The 13,125-nt window shown below is 46.4% G+C and overlaps 1 long non-coding RNA gene across 3 annotated transcripts in view; it reads left to right on the top strand.

Annotated features, from left to right (window-relative positions):
• The window catches only part of LOC148164737 (uncharacterized), a 156,579-nt gene that overhangs the window by 35,133 nt on the left and 108,321 nt on the right, over positions 1 to 13,125 (top strand). For all 3 annotated transcript variants that reach the window (XR_015767887.1, XR_015767885.1, XR_015767886.1), the window contains one exon: positions 8,507 to 8,542. This is a non-coding gene — a long non-coding RNA (uncharacterized LOC148164737). The remainder of the gene's footprint in view (positions 1 to 8,506; positions 8,543 to 13,125) is intronic.

The following is a 13,125-nucleotide window of genomic DNA, read 5'->3' as shown; positions in this document are numbered from 1 at the left end:
ATCGTGGGGCCAGGCCAGCTTGTGGATAAAACTCTCATCTGTCTTGTCCAAGCTTGCTCCATTGGCCGCACATGCTCCCTGCTGGTCAGTATCTGGAGGAGCCACAAGCCACCTAGAAACACCTTTAGGGTATCTTCTAGGTGTAACTAGGATGGGTACAAAGATTATACCTACTGGGTCTAAGGGGTGAGAGAGACACCCCCATGTGGGAAATTCTGACAGGCTTCCCACTTGGATGTCAAGTTAGGACCCCTCAAGTTGGCCAAGATGATCATGGTCATGGCCTTCCAATTTCAGTGGCTCCTGTGCTTGCCCTCTCTGCTCCTAGTGTCTATGGCCCACCCATCTCTCATTACCAGACCCACAACCTGAGTGTGTGCTGGGGGGCTCTAGGCATTCAGAGGAGGAGTTGCTTGAGCTGTTGAGCAGCCACAGGCACTGTGTCAGTCATCTATTCCCGTAATTCTGCCACATGATGAGCCACTGCAAAGCCTCGTGGCCCAAGACACTCAGCATCTGTTTGGCTCATGAGTCTACAGGTTGTGCTTGGCCGGGCTCCCTCACCTTGCCGGCCCCCAGCTGGCTAACAGCTAAGCCAACCGTCTCTCCTCATCCAGCGGGCTAGCCTGGACACGTTCTTAGTGTGGTGGCCGAGGGGAAAGGCGAGCAAGTCCAAATTGTGCAAGAGCTTCCCAAGCCTTTGCTGTGTCGCATTTGTTAAAGCCCCACCGGGCACAGTGTGCATGTCTGAGCCCAGAGCCAGTGTGGGAGGATGGCCCAAGGTCATGTGGGAAATGTCGGCAGACCTGGAGGAACTTCAACCCACCTGATGCACCTACCGAAAAGGGGTGTGAGCCCGCGTTTTCTGAGCAGCACTCAGAGCACTTCATAGTCCCTCCCCACGCATGTGTCACCTATCGGCTGCCCTCCCCTCAAGGAATTTCTCCAGTCCCACTCCCCACTCTTTGAGGGGACTTGCTTTTATTTGAGTACCCTGGTTTTCAGATCATCCCATTCCTTCTACCTGGCCCGGACCCACCTCTGCCTGACCCCCTCAGACTGATCATTGCCCAGGTTGTGACCCCTGTTGCCTCTTGACCTCTCAGCTCCAGGCTCTGGAGCACCCAGGGGATGGTCACACCTCACCCTATACCATCCCCAGTACCTGGGGACATAGTTTGGGAATGGTGCCCTGGGATTCACCCATTCTCAGAATGAGGACAAGATATCCACAATGAAGCTTAAGTCCCACTCACCCTAAAAAGTATCTTTTCCTTGACCTTGTGAGTCCTTCAAAGTCCCATTTCTCTTTAACCTTCCTTTTAACAACAAAAAAAGCTTTGAAAGAATAGTCCACACCCACTGCCTCCATTTCCTTACTACCCACTTGCTCCCTGGTTCCCGACAAGTTTTTCTGAGTTTTTCTCCACTCTTTTTGGCCCTAAAAAGTACTCTCTTGAAAGTCAACAGAGTTAGGAACATCATGTGTGTTTTTTATTGAATTCTTGCAAAACCTTTATAAGACAGGGCTGCATGTTACCGTGGCCATTTCACAGGTGACGAAATCCAGGTTCGGCCTGAGTCATTCACGAAGTGACTCAGGACAGGTAACGGAACGCAGGCCTGACTGCAGGGGCTATTCTCTTAGCCATTATCCTAACCCTGAATACAGTGCTGGAGTGTGTTCCAGTAGGATCCCTCCGAACCCTTCCTGTGCAGAGGGTGGTGTATGAGTTTGCCAGGGCTGCTATAAAAAAGGACCACAAACGGAGGGCCTTAACAACAGACATTGAGCGTCTCACAGCTCTGGAGGCTGAAAGTCTGAGATCGAGGTGTCCGTAGGGCTGTGCTCCCTCTGAAAGCTCTAGGGGACGGTCTGTTCCAGGCTTCTCTCCGAGCTTCCAGTGGCTTGTCTGCAGTCTTCACATGGCATTTTCCGTGTGTGCAGGGCTGTGTCCAGATTCCCCTTTTTATAAGAACATTAGTCATAGGAGATTAAGGCCCATCCTGATGACCTCATCTAAACTAATTATATCTGTATCAACCCTCTTTCCAAATAAGGTCACATTCTGAGCTACTGGGGTTTAGGATTTCAACATATGAACATGGAGGTGGGGGCCGTAGTTTACCCCATAGTGGATGATCCATGCCTTACTGAGCCCGTAAGCAGACAGTGTAGCCGGCACCTGGGAGCCCCTCCCCAGATGTACTGAAGGAGCATTTGCATTTTAACAAGATGCCCAGGCAATTCCAATGCACATTAAGATGAGAGAAGCTCTTGTCTATAGCACCTTCTGGCAAGAAGAATGGCAGCATGAAACAAGAGTCTTAGGATGAGCCTAATTCTCAAATTTCACGTAGAATAGATATAATTTTAAACATGGACAAAAACAGTGTATACAAAGAGGTTTATTCCAGGTTATTCCATAGAAATAAAACATTTTTGTGCAGTAAGCATTACTTTCTACCATTTTTAGCTGAAAAATCATTTTTTTTAATTGTCCTATTTCAGGTGATGTATGAATTAAAGATGCTTTTGTGGGAAACATTTCCTGAAATCTAAACTGACATATAACCAAATTTCTGGAACAACACCTCTTTGTAAATTTGAGAATTATAGAAAATCAACCATTGAACTTAAGAGCTAACTTAACTAAGGAATACAATTTTTGTTTAGTGTGATAATGGCAATTTGTTTATGTAGGAAAATGTCCCCTTTTTGAGAGAATATTGAATTATTCAGGGGTGAAGTGGCATGAAGACTGGGATTTGCTTTTTAAAAATCTAGCAAAATGAAAATTAATAGAATGAGTGTAGCAAAATGATGGCTGTTGAATGTAGGGGATGGGTTCATAGAGGGAATTATTTCTTTTTTCTTTTTCTTTTCTTTCTTTTTCTTTCCTTTTCTTTCTTTTTCTTTCTTTCTTTTTCTTTCTTTCTTTCTTTCTTTCTTTCTTTCTTTCTTTCTTTCTTTCTTTCTTTCTTTCTTTCTTTCTTTTCTTTCTTTCTTTCTTTCTTTCTTTCCTTCCTTCCTTCTTTCCTTCCTTCCTTCCTTCTTTCCTTCTTTCTTTCTTTTCTTTCCTTCTTTCCTTAAAAACACAGGGCTTGAACTCAAAACCCTGAGATCAAGACCTGAGCTGAGATCGGAAGTCGGACGCTTTACCTGACTGAGCCACCCAGGCGCCCCAGTGGAGGGAGTTTCAACTCGTTTTTTGAGTGTACCTGACAATTTTTACTATAAAAGGGGTTAAAAATACAATCACGTAAAGTATTAAAAAATTAATTTTCTTTCAGGTGTTCTCTTGAATGCCATGTCTTCTCAGTTATTTTATTTTTTATTTTTGTTTTTCAAGATTTTATTTATTTATTAGAGAGAGAGTGCGTACACACAAGTAAGGGGAGCAGCAGAGGGAGAGGGAGAAGCAGGCTGCCTGCTGAGCAGGGAACCTGATGCGGGACTTGATCCTAGGACCCTGGTATCATGACTTGAGCCAAAGGCAGATGCTTAACAGACTGAGCCACCCAGGCTACCCATCTTCTCAGTTATTTTAGTCAAACAATGTTTAACCGTCTATCCACCTGTTTCTTCAGTTTCTTAGTTTGTAACTCATGCATGTCTTCCTCCCCATGTTGATCATTGTTCCTTCCTGGCCTCCTTTAAAAGGAAAGATTGCTTGGTTTAGTGTGAGACCGTTAAAAGGAAATGATTGCCCTAATTGCTAAAGTTGTAATCCACACACACTGTGTTAGCCTCATGCCATCCTCCCTTTCTGGTTGCTTTTGTGACACTTTCTGGATTTTAATGGTAATAGCAATGATTTCTGAACAGAGTAAGGCCTGTTATTTCTAAACAATGACCTATACGAGTTTTAACAAGACAGGCCTTGAAAGAAGATCTGCTACAATGAGTGCTTACTCCAGAACTGATGCAGGAGTTATTAAATGTTTCTTTTCTTTTCTTCTTTCTTTCCTTTCTTTTTTAAGTAGGCTTCACACCCAGCATGGAGCCCAACACGGGGCTTGCTTGAACTCACGACTCTGAGAGCAAGACCTGAGCTAATAGCAAGAGTCTGATGCTTAACCGACTGGGCCACCCAGGCGCCCATTAGCTGTTTCTTTTAAAAAAGTATTCAGAGAACATCAGTTAATGCCTTATCAATTGACCCTTCCCTGCCAGGTACCAGATGGACTGGACACATAAAACTCTTTCTTCGAAGTGCACATCAATAAACACAAAATTTCAGGGATAACCCTGCGTCCAAGCTCATTTGTTTCCCTGAAGTCCCTTCTCTCCTGGGGGGTGATTTATCAGTAGCACAAATATGACCGTGTCCCAGGAGGCTGTCATCCTTCAGGATGGGTTCTAAACCCACCAGCGAGCCACCTGAATCTGTCTCCCTCTTCAGCTTTGCCTCGTGCGGCTGCCTGCTGCTTAGGCTTCTGCTCGGGTCAGGCTTAATCGCTCGTGGTTCTCCACAGCCACCTTCCCACACAGCAACACCCCCCCCCCGGGGCCTCTAAGTCTTTCCTCCAACCCCCCCCCGCCCTCAACCCCCCCTCAACCCCCCCCGCCCTCAACCCCCCCCCCCGCCCTCTAAGTCCTTCCTCCCAACCGCACCCCCCCCACCCTCTAAGTCCTTCCTCCCAACCGCACCCCCCCCCGCCCTCTAAGTCCTTCCTCCCAACCGCACCCCCCCACCCTCTAAGCCCTTCCTCCCAACCGCCCCCGCAAGTCCTTCCTCCCAACCCCCCAACCCCCCCTGCCCTCTAAGTCCTTCCTCCCAACCCCCCCAACCCCCCCGCCCTCTAAGTCCTTCCTCCCAACCGCACCCCCCCGCCCTCTAAGTCCTTCCTCCCAACCCCCCCAACCCCTTCCTCCCAACCCCCACACCCCCCCCGCCCTCTAAGTCCTTCCTCCCACCCCCCCAACCCCCCCCAAGTCCTTCCTCCCAACCCCCCCAACCCCCGCCCTCTAAGGCCTTCCTCCCAACCGCACCCCCCGCCCTCTAAGTCCTTCCTCCCACCCCCCCAACCCCCCCTCTAAGTCCTTCCTCCCAACCCCCCCCACTCTCTAAGTCCTTCCTCCCAACCCCCCAACCCCCTCCCGCCCTCTAAGTCCTTCCTCCCAACCGCACCCCCCCGCCCTCTAAGTCCTTCCTCCCAACCCCCCCAACCCCTTCCTCCCAACCCCCACACCCCCCCCGCCCTCTAAGTCCTTCCTCCCACCCCCCCAACCCCCCCCAAGTCCTTCCTCCCAACCCCCCAACCCCCGCCCTCTAAGGCCTTCCTCCCAACCGCACCCCCCGCCCTCTAAGTCCTTCCTCCCACCCCCCCAACCCCCCCTCTAAGTCCTTCCTCCCAACCCCCCCCACTCTCTAAGTCCTTCCTCCCAACCCCCCAACCCCCTCCCGCCCTCTAAGTCCTTCCTCCCAACCCCCCCACCCCCTGCCCTCTAAGTCCTTCCTCCCAACCGCCCCCCCCGCCCTGTAAGTCCTTCCTCCCAACCCCCCCAACCCCCCTCCGCCCTCTAAGTCCTTCCTCCCAACCCCCCCAACCCCCCTCCGCCCTCTAAGTCCTTCCTCCCAACCTCCCCAACCCCCCCAAGTCCTTCCTCCCAACCGCCCCCCGCCCTCTAAGTTCTTCCTCCCAACCGCACCCCCCGCCCTCTAAGTCCTTCCTCCCACCCCCCCAACCCCCCCCAAGTCCTTCCTCCCAACCCCCCAACCCCCGCCCTCTAAGGCCTTCCTCCCAACCGCACCCCCCGCCCTCTAAGTCCTTCCTCCCACCCCCCCAACCCCCCCTCTAAGTCCTTCCTCCCAACCCCCCCCACTCTCTAAGTCCTTCCTCCCAACCCCCCAACCCCCTCCCGCCCTCTAAGTCCTTCCTCCCAACCCCCCCACCCCCTGCCCTCTAAGTCCTTCCTCCCAACCGCCCCCCCCGCCCTGTAAGTCCTTCCTCCCAACCCCCCCAACCCCCCTCCGCCCTCTAAGTCCTTCCTCCCAACCCCCCCAACCCCCCTCCGCCCTCTAAGTCCTTCCTCCCAACCTCCCCAACCCCCCCAAGTCCTTCCTCCCAACCGCCCCCCGCCCTCTAAGTTCTTCCTCCCAACCGCACCCCCCGCCCTCTAAGTCCTTCCTCCCACCCCCCCAACCCCCCCAAGTCCTTCCTCCCAACCGCCCCCCCCCCCGCCCTCTAAGGCCTTCCTCCCAACCGCCCACCCGCCCTCTAAGTCCTTCCTCCCAACCCCCCCAACCCCCCCGCCCTCTAAGTCCTTCCTCCCAACCCCCCAACCCTCTAAGTCCTTCCTCCCAACTCCCCCAAGCCCCCCCCCGCCCTCTAAGTCCTTCCTCCCAACCCTCCCAACTGCCCACCCGCCCTCTAAGTCCTTCCTCCCAACCCCCCCAGCTGTCCTCTTGGTCCACGAGGTCCCCGGGTCCTTCAGCCGCCCTCACAGGCTCCTCCTCCTCCAAGATGGCTTTTTTGAGCACCCCTTGGATCGTGAATTTCGGCTGGCAAACCTTCTAGGGTCCCCCTTGTGACAAAATCTACACAATTGAAACAAAGTTAATTTTACTTAGAGATAATTTACTGTCCAGGAGGGATACTTTCTTTGTTCAGAGAGACTTCGTTGTGGAGCCAGAGCACAGTTTTGTTTTCCCGTGGCCCCCCGAGTGCTGGCTTCACTCTTCCCGTGTGCAGACAGTGTCAACGTCGCTCTGGGCTCTGACGTCACCTCTACCCCCAGCCCTACGGAGATGGGGAGGGCACAGGAGGGGATGCTGGCCATGGTGACAAGTGTCTGGGTTCTGACCCCACGGTAAAATGGTAGGAACCCCAACCCAAGCCCCTCCGTCCCCCCGGCAGGATTGGGGACACTGTGCATTTTCCTCCGATGTTCTTACAGTCGGTCAGTCCTTGGTCTTGGTTTGTGGCTTTATCCTTCTCCGCTGCTCCTGGGGGGGTTTCTCCTGATGGGGCAGGCGAGATCGGTAGGACGTGCGTTTGCTCTGTCGCGTGGACAGCACTCCTCCTCTGCCATGGCTCTAGTCACGCCAAGGGACAGTAGTGCCCTTCCTGAAGCCGGGATAGCTGTGTCCCAGCAGAGCTGCAGTTCTCAGTAGCGTCCAAATGCAAATTCTTCCCATCTCCAACAGCACCCTGGGTGTTGCACTAATTTTATTTAACTGGCTTCCAACTTTCTTGAGTTCTTGCTGAAAGAACTTGGAACATCCATCCTTCAACAGCTGAGTGGGAAAGTGATACAAATGACATACCCATACCATTGGGCTTAAAATGGCCTTTCTGTGCCCACAACCGAGGTGTCATTGGGCTGACCTTGACATCACTGACTCTACCCAAGCCAGCTCCATTTCCCAGGGACCCGTGTATAGCCCAAGAGCCTGAGCACCCTCCACTCACTCCCCTCCTCCCTTGCTCGTATCTTCATGAGCTATTGTGTCTCTAGTATTCTCTCTTCCAGAAGTTTTATTGTATCCTTGTTCAGAGAGAAGCCCTATAGGATACTTGAGGATATGGAGTGTGCAGTATGCCACACAGTTCCAGCAATAGGGTGGCAGATCTGTCCCACTCTGTCTGGCCCCCCAGCATGGGAATAAAGACATGAGAAGACACATGGATGCAGAGACTGGCGGCCTCATTCATGCCTGTGTTACTCGCACAGAGGCCCACGGCCAGCTTTCACTAACTACGTGTTAGCTTGGTGAACGAAAGAGCAAATAGGTAGCTGCTCATCCAGATGGTATGATGAACATAAATTAGCACAATCCTAACTAAGAAGTGGCAGGCAGCTTCCAGGAAAGTGTACTTTCTGAAGGTAAGAGATGGCGATGAGCTCCGGAAGGATGGAATGAGGCCGTAGAGACTCGGGAGCCGAAATTCTTTCCGAATGGTGAGCCAAGGGAGAGAGCTCAGTAAATATTCTGTAAAGGAGCAAGGATTCCTGAGAAACTGTCCAGTTTGTAGCCATGGAGAGCAAATCCCCAAAATAACAACATAGCATTCGCATATGCTTACAACGTGTCAGGCGCAGCTCTAAATCTTTTATGGACATTAATTCATTTAGTTCTTACTTAATTCTCTGCTGCTAGCCAGGCAGAGAGATTCCATAACTGCCCTGGGTCCTGCAGCAAGAAATGGTGGTCTGGGATTTGACCCTCTGTGCTCTGGCTTTGGATCCCATGCACTTAACCAGAGATCAATGGATTTGAAACCCAGGGCTGATTGTTAAAAATAACACAGTCAGAACCCTGGGGCTGCTGCGCCATCCAAGTATGTTGGGTAGAATACGTCATTTTCTCAGTGCTATTAAAATCTGCTATAAGGCCATGTGAGCTCTGTGTGTGTGTGTGTGTGTGTGCAAATGTATACGCATATACATATATATATATATTTTTCAAGTCCAATAGAGAACCACCATTCGAATTTAACTTCAGATAATCTTTCACACATCTGTGTACTAACAGCACATCTTTCCCTTCCTTTCCAGGACTTGTCCTTATGTGTCTCCAGTGCTCCAAACCTGGTAAGAAGGGCTTCCAGTCCTCCCTCCCCTTACCCACCCCACTGTCCCTCCTGGAGTCTCAGACCCACAGCTTCCTGCTTTTCTTGACTTTCAACGTATACCTTCTGTCAGGGCCCTTGGGTGACATCTTCCTTTTCGAAGTTAGGCCTCTTCTTACTATAATTTTAGGCCATAAATGAACTTTATTAATCTGCAGTATCACCACCGAATATTCTGCTGTTGTGGCCAATCCATTTGGAGGCAAACTTGGGGATGATTTTATTTTATAAGCAAATGCAAATTAGTCACCTCATACCAATGGAAAACCAAACATGAAATTTCTTCCATTTTAAAGATATTTGATTGTGATAAAAACCTGGGAGTGTTTTCAGCCTTTTTGTTTTTTATTGGATGGATATACGCTTAGGGTTTAACACATTTTAGTGTACATATGTATGTATATAACATGTTTATGTCTTGTTACAAGTAAGTTGTATTAACAACCACTTCATGGTTGTAAGGCCAAAATGTCTTTTCTGATGGACAGATAGAAATGTTAACAAAAGATCATGTTTTTCATCTCAGCATTATTTAAAGCCATGATTTACCCATTGGGGCCAACTAAAAACTAACAGGTAAAGAATCTAAGGAAGGTCGTTTAAGTCTTGAATGAATTATCTTTCTGCTTTCCTTATTCTCCAACTAAAGTGGATGACAGCTTATGGGAAGCTTCAACTGAGCTAGACAATGCAAAATTTAGGAAATCTGATTTGAGATTACCTTTACAGGTCAGAAACCCAGTGATGTCTATCCATCAATAGCCATTGATGACAAGTAAGGTGCAGCTTATTAGCGAGGTGATCCGCTGGTTTGGTTGAAGTTCATTGATTTTGTGCACCATCAGCCTTACCTGACGTTTTGCCATTTACCATTGACCTGAAATAAAGGCTATTTTTAAAATATTTTGCTTACTTGATGCATTATTTGAATTTTTAACTATTTGTATTTGTTTGCAGAAAAATTACATAATGGCATTTGGATTCCAAAGTTTGTGCATATTATGTGAATAGATTATCACATACTTTTATATCTTACTTCAAAATCATTTGGTGTACACTCAGATGAAAAGAAATTATGGTAAGCTCTTAAAAATTTACCCAGGCTGTTTTATAATGTTTTTAATTTTTAGGATGAAGGAGAATATTGAAGCCTCCCTGACTGGGTGGATTTCAGTGGGCGTATTATTATAATTTGGGTGATACTCAGGGAAAGTAAATGTGTTTCTAAAGAAGGAGGAGCCCCAAAGTTATATGATTTTTATTAATGGAAGAGAAAAACAGTATGCATTTTTGTAACATACTGTAGAATAACAAATTCAATAGCAGTAGAACCAGTTACAGTTTCAACATGTTTTTCTTTGTTTTGCTTTTGGTAAACTCATGATTAAAAAATCTCTTATCTAACAATACTTTATGTGTGTTTTTAAAACATTTTTTAATGTCACAGGCTAAATGATTATATAACTTAAAAGGTGTATGTGTTTCTCCTTTTTTCTCTTGTGCATCCTTCCTAATTAGAATAAATGTCATTAATGAAAATGCTTCCCTGAAGTCAGATTTTATATAAAAATACAACTACAGAAGGGAAACCATCAAACTGTTCACAAAACTTATGGTGCTTGGAAATAATTGTTGGAATCCTAGACAACAATGGGAATCCAGAGGGAAAGAGACATTCTGTATACAAGAAAAGCTTCTATTAAATAGAGGTTATATTTTCTCAAAGGGGTCACGTTAGCAATGACAGATGTAGATTTCAGTGTTGTCCCTCTCTTTCTTCTCCTCCTCTCTGGAGTCAGGAAGGACTAGGGGAGGTTAGGATCCCCACCCTTTTCTCCCTGGGGTCCTTCTGAAGATCCTTCTGGCCAGGTGGAGCTCTTTGTGCCAGGCCAGAATTCAGACACTTTCTCTTTCCTGAAGCTTAGCCTCTCACTGTGTGATGTGCTGACTTGGGCTGCTCCTTAGGAAGCCCACCACAGAGCGTGGAGACCCACCCACAGCCAGACCCTGACCTCCTTCAATCAGCTTTTCCCTTTATGGCAGAAACCCCTGGGTCATAGGCATGGATGGTGACTTGAGGGATTTGGACCTCGTTAAGAGCTGTACTTCGGGGTTTAACGTTTTGCATTTTACTTGGTTCCTCATTTTAAATTGTTCCATTTCAAACTGGAGCATTTGATTGTATAGTTAGAATGCTTGAGCTTTTAAACTTATTTGTAATTCATATTGTTCCAAATTTTGGAAAAAACAAAAATAGAGTGTTCTATATATTGTCACTGAGTTCCAAGATACATTCATTCTCAGGTACTGAAAATGTATATGTGACTTTCTGAAAACTTGCTTTTTAACCTTAATCAAATATTAATATTTAAATTAAAATCTATTAATTATTTTAAAAGCAGATTTATAGTCATTTGAGATGGAAACCATTGACCGATAATTGCTTCTATTTATTCTTCACATAAAAAATGACACCTTTATGCCAAATAAAATGTACCATTCAGTGGGAATTAACTTTTAACATCAAAACTGAAATTGATTGAGAATCTTCAAATTTAATTTCCAAAAATAAAATGAAATTCTGTTTTAACTCTGGAGGCTAGCAAGCTCAATTGCCCACAGAGGCCACGAGAGGGAGCTGTTGAATCTTAAACTAAATATATTTGCATTTCAACAAACCTTTGGATAAACTATCCATATACTCTGGTCTATACAATGTAATATAATGTAATAAGCGGTAGCATGGTTTTCATCCCTATTAGAACAAAATTTATGCATATATTTAAAAGGTACAGCAGTTAAATTCAATGGATACTTTAGAGCACATATTATTTATAAGACACTCTCTTCTAAAAGGGGCTATAAAGATAAATAATTCAAATGGTTCATAAGCATGTGTGTATGTCTGCGTATGTACACTTGCATTACGAAGTAGAACATAATATACAAGAACCAGAAGAAAGAAACAAAGTACCGTGGAGTTTCAAAAAAGAGAGCCCATATCATGAAGGAGATGACATTTCAGGATGCGCATGGGGGTATTCTGGGGATGTGACAATTGGAGATGGGAAAAGATGCCAAGTGCAGAGTACAGCGTAAGTAAAGGAATTTTGGAGAACCCTGAAAATTCCCGTTTGCTTGAAGCATTGGTTGCGTAAAGGTAATTAAAGGAATCTCAAGCAGGAAAGGCTGGTCAGGATGCATTGTGATCCCACATAAATTCTGGAGGGCTTATTTGTACCTAATTGCTCTGGATGTCAAAGTGTGGCCAAAGAACTCTTAACCTGCACATCCAGAAATATGACTGAGAAGCACCTCCTTTCCCATATTACCTCTGGTGGTTTGGGGCCTCAAAACCACAGAATATTCTAGCAACATTTAGGTCAGGGGGGCTAGATTTAATAAAATGCTGTAGTGTTCACTGTTTATTAGGCATTATTCACCAAATATCTGTTGAGCACACATTAGAGAAAAGTTCTTAGAAAAAAAAAATTTTTTTTAAGATTTTTGTATTATTTGTTTATTTATTTGACACACAGAGAGAGATAGCGAGAGAGAGAGAGGGAGAGAGCACAAGCAGGGGGAGCGGCAGGCAGACGGAGAAGCAGGCTTCCTGCATGAGCAGGGAGCCCGATGTGGGGCTCGATCCCAGGACCCTGGGATCATGACCTGAGCCGAAGGCAGCGGTTTAACCAACTGAGCCACCCAGGTGCCCCAGAAAAAAATTTTTTAAAAGATTTATTTCTTTGAGAGGAGGGGAAGGGGCAGAGGGAGAGAGAATCTCAAGCAGACTCCCTGCTGAGGGGGAGCCTGATTCGGGACTTGATCTCCCATACTGAGATCATGACCTGAGCCGAAATTAAGAGCCAGCTGAGCCATCCAGGCACCCCAAGTTCTTAGAAAACCTTAATATTTCTTAATTACAGCATTCTGAACCTGCTAAAGCATTTGTAAATTTTTCAAAAGTCATTGAAAGTTATTTTCTTTTAAAAAATGGTTAATAAGATGCTTTTACTATATTTATTAAGACAGAAATGACTACTTCTTAGAGTACTTGTGGTAACTTTAAAAATCCAAAATAAGAATTTTTTTTAGAGTTAAAACAGAACAAACTGTCTACAGGAAGTGGGATGAATTTCATTCTGAAGTTTTCTAACCGCCAGTGCAAGGCAGGCAACTCTGTGGTCCACGTTGTTTGCATTTGATGAATACATCTGTGGAATCAGAAGTTTTCCTGGAATTAAACTCCAGCAAAAATTTATAGTGTAGGCTCTTATATTAAAAGAACATTGAGTAATGTGCCAGACAATAACTTCAGTTGTTTCTAAAAAACACATAGAGGTTGTTCGATCACACTTGGATCCTCTGTAAAGATAGACATTAAGGCATAGCTCAAGTAATTCATTTCTCTGGAAGGTAGAGATAACATGATCCCGATAGCTTAGTTTTTGATTGTAAGATGTAGAGAGAAAATTAGGGAATAATGAGTGGTGTCTCATAGTGTGATAGGTGGAATAATTATACCCCCCCAACCCCAAAGATGTC

This window comes from Eumetopias jubatus, unplaced genomic scaffold, assembly GCF_037043125.1.
Source record: "Eumetopias jubatus isolate StellerSeaLion01/CBP00866 unplaced genomic scaffold, mEumJub1_p1.0 scaffold_3, whole genome shotgun sequence".
NCBI lineage: Eukaryota > Metazoa > Chordata > Mammalia > Carnivora > Otariidae > Eumetopias > Eumetopias jubatus.
The sequence above is the reverse complement of the archived record's forward strand: the minus strand, read 5'-3'. Positions and strand labels throughout refer to the sequence as shown.